The sequence below is a fragment of the Manis pentadactyla genome, chromosome 19 (assembly GCF_030020395.1).
Source record: "Manis pentadactyla isolate mManPen7 chromosome 19, mManPen7.hap1, whole genome shotgun sequence".
Taxonomy (NCBI): Eukaryota; Metazoa; Chordata; class Mammalia; order Pholidota; family Manidae; genus Manis; species Manis pentadactyla.
This window is the reverse complement of record NC_080037.1, coordinates 14744732-14754579: the sequence shown is the minus strand read 5'-3', so window position 1 is coordinate 14754579 and position 9848 is coordinate 14744732.

The following is a 9848-nucleotide window of genomic DNA, read 5'->3' as shown; positions in this document are numbered from 1 at the left end:
AGGAGGGTTAGGTAGATAAGCTCAATAAGATTTCCCTGATTTTCCCCAAGTTACCCGACAGGTCACGACCGCAAGCATAGCAATAAAGAGGGTTTCACTAGTAATAGGCAAACCCTGAAGGCGAACTACAGCTTCGGCTTCCTCCATCAGCTTCTTTATCTGGTCACAAGTTGGAGGGTCACTTTCTCGAGTTGATCTTGCCAATCGCCACCGCAGGGAAAGACGTAGTCGCGACCGGTGAGCTTCTCGGGAATCTGGCAGAGTGAGATTCTGTAAACGCTGTACTAGGGGTTCTTCAAGGTTCTTTCTTGGGTGGGGATTTTCACTTGTCTCGGGAAGTTGTGTTCGGGAGGAGGCGGTGGTTGAGACCTGTCTGATGAGTCTGTCTGGGACCCACACAGGTGTACCTGAGTCCTGTGGAAAAATGCAAGCATACCCTCTCCCACCTGTTATTAAAACATCAGGCCCTTTCCACTGACCTGTGAGCAGGCCTTTCCATTTTACTAAAGGTTTTGGATCTGCCAAATTAGGGTTCCAATGTTTTTCCATGGCCAAGTGTCCTGCTGAGTCCAGATTAAGGTTATTAATAACAAACAATGCATGATTTAAAATGTGGGGAGAATTATATTTAAAATCTCCCTCTTGTAACTTGGTTAATCGGTGTTTTAATATCTGGTGGACTCTTTCTACAATAGCCTGTCCCCAGGGATTATAGGGAATTCCTGTAGCATGTATAATGCCAAAAGACTGGCAAAAGTATGTACAGCTTTTAGAGGTGTAAGCTGGAGCATTATCTGTTTTTATTTTCTAAGGCATTCCCACATAGGAAAAGCAAAAAAATACATGTTGAATAACATCTTTATAAGCTTCTCCTGTTGGAGCAGAAGCTATTATTATGTGACAGTAAGTATCTATTCTAACATTTACAAAGGAAAGATTACTGAAACTAGGGACATGGGTTACATCCATTTGCCATAATGCATTTGGTTTAAGGCCTCGAAGATTTACTCCTGCAATGGCAATTGGACTCTGAGCTGGGCATATCAAGCAGTTTTTTACAATTTGTCTAGCAGTCTCTCTTGGAATGTGGAATTGAAACTTTAGCACCATGGCATTTTGATTGTGCATGTGATGTGATTTTTGGGCTTCCTCAATTGCCGATCCAAGGAAATTTTTGCTAAGATAACCAGCCTGAACATTTCCCTCATGCAAGGGTTAGGGTAGCTTTGTATGAGATCTAACGTGCACAAAATAAAATGGGGTTCTTCGCTTATGTATGAGATCTTGCAACTGTTTCAAATACTCAAATATGGTGGTTTTGTTACAAGCAATAACAGCTGTTTCAATATGAGGGAATAATTTCACAATATAACCAGCAGTCTGTATGAAGATTAAAGGTTCTATGGGTATAGAGGGCAAGTACCTCAACATAATAAAGGCCATATATGACAAACCCACAGCCAACATTATACGTAACAGCAAGAAGCTGAAAGCTTTTCCTTTAAGACCGGGAACAAGACAAGGATGCCCACTCTCCCCACTTCTATTCAACATCGTACTGGAGGTCCTAGCCATGGCAATCAGACAACACAAAGAAATGAAAGGCATCAAGATTGGCAAGGAAGAAATTAAAATGTCCCTGTTTGCAGATGACATGATATTGTACTTAAAAAACCCTAAAGAATCCACTCCAAAACTACTAGATCTAATATCTGAATTCAGCAAAATTGCAGGATACAAAATTAATACACAGCAATCTGTGGCGTTTCTATACACTAACAATGAACTAGAAGAGAGAGAAATCAGGAAAACAATTCCATTCACAATTGCATCGAAAAGAATAAAATACCTAGGAATAAACCTAACCAAGGAAGTGAAAGACCTATACTCTGAAAACAACAAGACACTCATGAGAGAAATTAAAGAAGATACCAATAAATGGAAACACACCCCGTGCTCATGGATAGGAAGAATTAATATTGTCAAAATGGCCATCCTGCCTAAAACAAACTACAGATTCAATGCAATTCCTATCAAAATACCAACATCATTCTTCAACGAACTAGAGAAAATGGTTCTAAAATTCACATTGAACCACAAAAGACCTCAAATAGCCAAAGCAATCCTGAGAAGGAAGATTAAAGAGGGGGGAATTACGCTCCCCAACTTCAAGCTCTACTACAAAGCCACAGGAATGAAGACAATTTGGTACTGGCACAAGAACAGACCCATAGACCAATGGAAGAGACTAGAGAGCCCTGATATAAACTCAATCATATACGGTCAATTAATATATGATAAAGGAGCCATGAACATTCAATGGGGAAATAACAGCCTCTTTAACAGCCGGTATTGGCAAAACTGGACAGCTACATGCAAGAGAATGAAACTGGATTATTGTTTAACCCTATACACAAAAGTAAACTTGAAAAAAAAAAAAGTAAACTCGAAATGGATTAAAGACTTGAATGTAAGTCATGAAACCATAAAACTCTTAGAAGACAACACAGGCAAACATCTCCTGAATATAAGCATAAGCAACTTCTTCCCAAGCCCATCTCCTTGAGCAAGGGAAACAAAAGCAAAAATGAACTCATAGGACTACATCAAACTAAAAAGTTTTTGTATGGCAAAGGACACTGTCAAGAAAACAAAAAGGCATCCTACAGTATGGGAGAATATATTTGTAAATGACATATCAGACAAGGGGTTAACATCCAAAATATATAAAGAACTTACATGCCTCAACACACAAAAAGCAAATAACCCGATTAACAAATGGGCAGAGGCTATGAGGAGACAGCTCTCCAAAGAAGAAATTCAGATGGCCAACAGACACATGAAAAGATGCTCCACATCACTAATCATCAGGGAAATGTAAATTAAAACCACAATGAGATATCACCTCACACCAGTAGGGATGGTCAGCACCAAAAAGACTAAGAACAGCAAACGCTTGAGACTCTGCCCTCAATTCTCAAGGATATATACCCCAAAGGAGTACTGGATCCTGCAGCAACTCTATTTTTATTTTTTGGAGGAATCACCACACTATTTTCCACAGTGACTATGCCATTTAACAATTCTAAACAATTTTTTGAACAAGGGGTCCTGCACTTTCATTTTGTACCAGAGCCCATGAATTATGTACCCAGGTCCGCCTGGATGTTCCCACCTGATCTAAGTCACCAAATTTTTTGTTTGGATTACTGCAGTAGCCTCCCAACCAGTATCTCTCTGCTTTCATATAATCTCAACACTAGATCTGGTTCTTTAAAAAGATCCTGCTGTTCTTCTCCATACTCAGTCTCAGGACTCCACATGAGCAGCCTGCCCTCCCCACCACCTCTGGCTTCCTCAATTGCCTCTCCCTCAGTCACTTCTCTCCAACCACGCTGAGCTCTCCTCATGCTCCTTGAACTTCCCATCCTCACGGCTCCCTCTGCCTAGGAAGATCTTTCAGATGTCTTCACAGCTCCGTTTCTTATCTCCTTCAGATCTTTCCTCAAAGAACATCTCAATAAATTCTTTCCTGACCACTTAATTACAGTCCCACCTCCATGCCGACATTGTATCCCTCTTCTCTGCTCCATTTGTCTCCATCATTCTTATCACCATCTGACACTAAGTATGTTTCATGATGTCTTATTATCTTCATTCCCCCAGCCCCCGACTAGAATGTCAGCTTCATAAGGGCAGGGAGTTTTATTTACTGCCATCTCCTCAGAATCTAGAACACTGTCTGTCATGTGAAGAACTTAGTATTTGTTGCATGAACGGAAGAAACAGATGTCTTAGTACAGTAATTTTCACAGTCTGGTTATAGGAGAAGTCTCACTGTTGGAACATCAACTGAACTGGAGATTATTTAGAAGATACTGAGGAAATCATTCAAGCCACATTTAAAATGTCGAGTTTTAGTCAAAGTCAGTGTATTAGGGTCAGAGGGGAAGGGGAAAGGAGGGAGCCGTTGTTTAATGTCTATAGTTTCAATGTTTTAAGATGAAAAAGTCATGGTGGCTGGTTGCCCAGCAATGTAAATATACTTAAAACAGAAGTGTACTCTTAAAAATGGTTAGGATGATCAATTCTATGCTACTTTATTACTATTAATTTATTTTCATTGTTAAGAATTTCAAGACAGCAACAGAAAAGCACAGGACCCCATGAGACGGCACAGGTCATACACCCATGAGTATCCAGTATATATTTTGAAGTTCAAGTCAGCAGAATTTGCAGAGCAATTGGATGTGAGGTATGAGAGAAAGAGAATGGTCAGGGTGACATAAGGTTTTGGCCAGGACAAATGACACTGCAACTGAGATGAAGGTAAGACAAAGATGGCAGCTGCAGGAGCCAGGGAAGCATGGGGTGAGGGGGTTGTGAAGTGTGGCAGATCAATTAGACATCCAAGTTGAAATGCTAAGGAGACAGTTGAATAAGAGTTTGGAAGATGGACTAGGGGTATATGAAGTTGAGAGTTGACAACATACAGTATTAAAAGCCATAATACTGCATGAGGTCACCAAGGAAATGAAAGAAAATAGAAAAGAGGAGAAAATACAAAGGGATGAGAAGGGAAAAACCAGAGAGACAAAAGGTAAAGTACAGTATTCTGATGGCCAGAAGAATGCACTTCAAAGAGGACAGAGCACCCGCTGGGTCAGATCCCAAGGGCCAAGCAAAATGAGAACCACACGTGACAACTGGACTTAAAATTATGGAGGCCCCTGGTGGCCTCAACAAGAGGGCAAAGAAGTGGGTTCAAGAGATGGCAAGTCATACAATCCTTCTGTGAGTTTTCCTTTAGACAAAAAGGATACGGGGTCCAGAAAGGGTAACTTAGGTTGGGGAAGGTAACCGCATGTTTGTAAGCACATGGGAATCCCAGCAGAGAAAGAAAATTGGATGAGACACAGGGGAGAACTGCCAGAGCGCAGGCAGCAGAGGACAAGCGGAGGGGTGACCTTGACAGGGACAGTCCGTCCCAGATGGGAGAGGGGGTATAAGGGCTCACGAGTAGGTGAGGTGTGGTGGTGGGGGGCTGTGGTGGGTCTGTTCTTACTGTGTCTGTGTGTTTAGAGAAATAGAAATAAAGATGATCAGCTGAAGGTCAGAAAGGAAGTACTGAAAATACAAGGATAAAAGGTATGAAATAACTGTCCAGGAGAGCGAATGAGGGAATGAGAGGGAAGAGTACAATTACGTAGCTAACCGTTTGTGAAGTAATAGCGATGTTAGTATTGTCACCAGCCTGCATTTATTTCCCAGACTCTCACTCATTCAGCAGCTAACTCTTAATTACAAAATTTGGTTCTGGTGACACACTTAGAGTGAATTTTGAAATATTCCTATTACATGAGACTTAATAAAATCATTTTATATCATTTTGGTACTATTGATTTTCCAAATTCTTAAATCTTCCATTTAAGTTGAACAAAGACACTGATTTAACATCTCCTACTGAGCTATGGAAATGTGTCTGTTGTTTTAAGCTTGATGGTGTGGCAGGAGAAGGCGGATTTATTTTTCTGCTATTACCTCAAGTGCAGGGTAGCTCTCAGCGTGCTGCCGCTGGCAGGGAAGATCCCACTGTGTCTCAGTGAGGACGGCCGAGGCAAAGGCCTCCTGCTAACTGTGCTCAGCCCCAGTTCGTGGCTCCAGCTCCTTCTCCACTTGATTGCCTGATTTTCTATCTAAGAACTTCAAGCCAAGAAAGACAGGAAGAGGAAAAATCATGTTTGGTTTTACTCACTGCTGTCTGCTCTGGGGCTTTGCACAGAGCAGGCACTCGTTTATTTAAAGAGTGGCTTACATTTTCTAGTGTTGTAAAAGTGACAAGGGCAAAAGATACATTTGAAAGTAACAGGTAATGGTAGCTGCCTCCCCAACTTTTGATGCTACTGAACACCAGTTATGACAGATGGCTAGTATTTATCAGATATAAGTGGGTTGATATGTCCAGATGCTCCAGTCAAAAACACCTTCTCTGCATGTTTTATGGAGTGTTCTACTGCCAATGATTTCAAGACTCAAAGCCTCTCCACTAGGAGGCCAAATGAGTCACTGTTCTCGTCCAATTCTCACAGGCTTCCTGTGATACAGTGACATAATTACAACTATTTTAAACACACTGTCATAGATGAACTGGTAATTGCTAACATGTAATATAAACTAGTAGTCCCAGTGAGCAGAACCAGTAGCAAATATACCTTGATGTGTTTTCTTTTTTGCTGCAATGCACACAAGGTGCACCATCACTTTTGTCATGTATCTAGTTAACGGTTTGTCATCTCAATCACTTCTTAAAGGATACTGTTTGGATTCAGGTTTATACACCCTCTTGAGATACACTGCCATTCTTGAGATGTTTGAAAATTTTCTTATTTTAGCTGAACCTTAAGACAAAAGCCAGTTTACCACATGTAGATATTGGGTGAAGGATCCCTTCCTTAATGTACATACTTACTGTAGAGTTTCTTTAAATAATGAATTTCTTTAATGCCGCAAACTTCAAGCTTTGCTGCGATTAGTTCTACTCATCTGAAGCTTCAAAAAATAGCCTGGGGATTTGTCTTTGCATCAGAAATGACTACCTCCTCCAAAATGGCCAGGGCTAACCCAAGAAAGTGTGGTTAACAACTCTGGTCTACTTCTCAGGCTGTCATGGACTGGCTAAAAAACTGTCCGTTAAGCCATGTATGGGGCTCTGTTTTCCCTCCTGACATGAGCCAGGAGCTCTGTGCTTTTACTGTATCTCTCAATAAAAGCCTGAACCTTGCTCTCCTGCCTTGGGTGTTTGTGAAGCTCATTCTTCGGCTTCATGAACAAGAACCCCGGCATCAATCTCTCTGAAGAATGACTCTATAGAGCTTAATGTTCAGCAGGGGGGCTTCCTTGCATGACTGTAAATATCCTGCCTTGCTTTTTTCTCACCCTATTCTAAGCCCATGGTCCCTGTCTCAGCCTCAAACTTCTCAACTTTTCAGCGCACTTCTAGGAGGTAGCCCACACTGCTGTTTCTCTGAGTGTGCACTTTCTCTCTTTAAATAAAACTGAAACCTTTAAGGGCACTTCTCCTCCCTGAGGTCACCCACACTTTTTCTCTCTTTAATTAAGTAACTGTAAATAAAACTTACTCTGCTTCAAAAAAACCCCACTTATGTTAGTCTGCAGGAAGAAAATTTGAAGCTAAAGTAATTGTTGTTACCTAGAGCTGTGTATGGGAGCAACTTCCAGTTGACCTTGCATCACTGTCATAACTACCATTAGCCATTATTTATTACTTGAGTATGTGCTAGGCATGTTCTTAGTACTTAATTTTAATATGAAATGTTTTTAATTTTTTTAAAGGGCTGATTGAGGTACATACTATAAAATATATATATGTTACTGTACAGCTCAATGAATTTTAAAAGTACATGCACTCATGTAACCATTACACAACTCAGGATTAACCAAACATTCTAACTTTTATACCTTTCATTTATTTCACACATTCCCACGATGCCCTTCTCTATGGCAACCACTGGTCTGGTCTACTTGTCTTTTAGATTCCACATATAATCACATAGTATTTGTTTGTCTGCCTTATTACAATCAGCATACCACCATCAACGTCCATCTAAGTTGTTACAAGACTTCATTTCTTAAGGCTGAGTAGTATATTCCATTATTGTATGTATGTACGTCTTTATCCATTCATCATCAATGGATGTTTAGATTGCTTCTGTATTTTGACTATTACAAATAACGCTGCGATGAACACAGGAATGCATATCTTCGAATTAGTGATTCTGTTTTAAGTGGAACTGGTGGGTCATATACTATTTCTTAGTTTTTTGAGAAACCCCCATATTGCTTTCCATAATGGCTAGACCACTTTACATTCCCACCAGCAGGGCACAGACATTCCCCTTTCTCCACATCCTCGCCAACACGTGTTATTTCTCTCACATATCAGCCATTCTGCCTGGTGTGAGGTGATACCTCATTGTGGTTTTGATTTGCATTTCCCTGATGATTAGTGAAGTTGAGAGCATCTTTCCATGTGCCTGTTGGCCATTGGTATGTCTCCTTTGGGAAAATGTCTATTCATATCTTCTGTCCATTTTTAAATAAGACTGTTTTTTCACGTTGAGTTGTATAGTTCTTAATACATTTTGGATATTAGCCCCTTATTGCATCTATCATTTGCAAATATATTCTCCCACACAATAGATTGCCTTTTTTTGTTTTGTTGAGGGTTTCCTTCGCTGTGCAGAAAATTTATAGTTTGATGTAATCCCACTTGCTGATTTTTGCTTTTGCTTCTTTTGCCTGGAGAGACAGGTCCAGAAAAAAAATTACTAACGCCTTTGTTCAAGAGTGTATTCGCCTTTCTCTAGAAGTTTTACAGTTTTAGGTTTTATATTTTGGTCTTTAATCCATTTTGACTTTATTTTTGTATATGGCATAAGAACAGCAATCCAGTTTTATTCTTTTGCATGTAGCTGTCCAGTTTTCCCAACACCATTTATTGAAGAGACTTTTTCCCACTGTACATTATTGCCTCCTTTGTCATATATTAACTGACCGTATAGATATGGGTGAATTTCTGGGCTCTCTTCTGTTCCACTGATTTATGTATTTGCTCTTATGCCTGAACCATACTGTTTCGATTACTGTAGCTCTGTAGTATAGGTTGAGATCAGGGAGCACAATACTCCCACCTTTGTTCTTTCTCAAGATTACTTTGGCTGTTCTAAGTACTTTATATGAGGTAGAGTAACCTTATGATTTAGGTATTAGACTTCTCTCCACTTGAAAATGGAAGAAATAGGCAGTTTACACAGCTACTAAGGGTAGAAAAACAAGAAAAAGAATTCTGAATGGCAGTAAAGATCAGTATTATACCATAATTTGCTGTAATTTACAATAGATCATTAAATTATGATTCTGAGTAAAAAATTTGTCTCAGATATTCATATTAAGCTATAACTTAATATAGCATGCTTTCAGGAAGGATGTTTTGAGTACATAAATGATTACACACTAATTTTTTTATTACATATGGTTACACATACTCAAAACATCCATCTTAAAAGCATGCTCTATTTGCTTGTATGTGACAGAACGATTCTGCTGAGTTCTCATACATAGCATATACTTTCATGGCTTGACATACACTGTTCCCTCTGCCTGGAATGTCACTCCTGTTCTGTGTATTAAAATTCTATTTATCCTTCAAAGCCCAGCTCAACATTAAAGTTCTTTGTGAAGGCTTTTCCCTTTATTTGTGTATTTATCACTATCAAGTGAAAAAACTATTGGAACAGGGCCCTGAAGTAAAGAGATTTACGATGTAGACTAGAAATGAGGAGTTAAAGGCATTCCAGACAAATGGACAGAGACAGAGATGGAAAACAGCATGTTACTTAGAGGAAACTCCAAATGGTTAGGTTGCAAAGGACTCTGCCTGATTGGCTGAAGAGGAGACTGCACAGTTAGGCTGAACCAGACTAGGCTAAAGGGTATAAATTTTATCCTGATAGTGACAGTGAGCCACAAAAGGAATTTAAAGGGGATAAAAATACCTTAATAAATTGTACGTTAGGAAAAAAGACGTGTGGAAATGCGGAGCCTGGCCTGGAGATGAAGCTGTAGCCATTGTAGTGATGAACATGAGAGGTAATGGGCATGAACACAATCTTGAGGTCTGTGAAAGGGGAGAACCAAGGGACAAGAGCTAATGGCAGTATGTTCTGCTGGCCAAATGAATATGGAAGATGGTGGTGTTGGAATGGATGCCTGGATGACTGTCAGGTCTCTGGTTTAGGTTACGGGGGCATTTTGGTAATGATACTCTT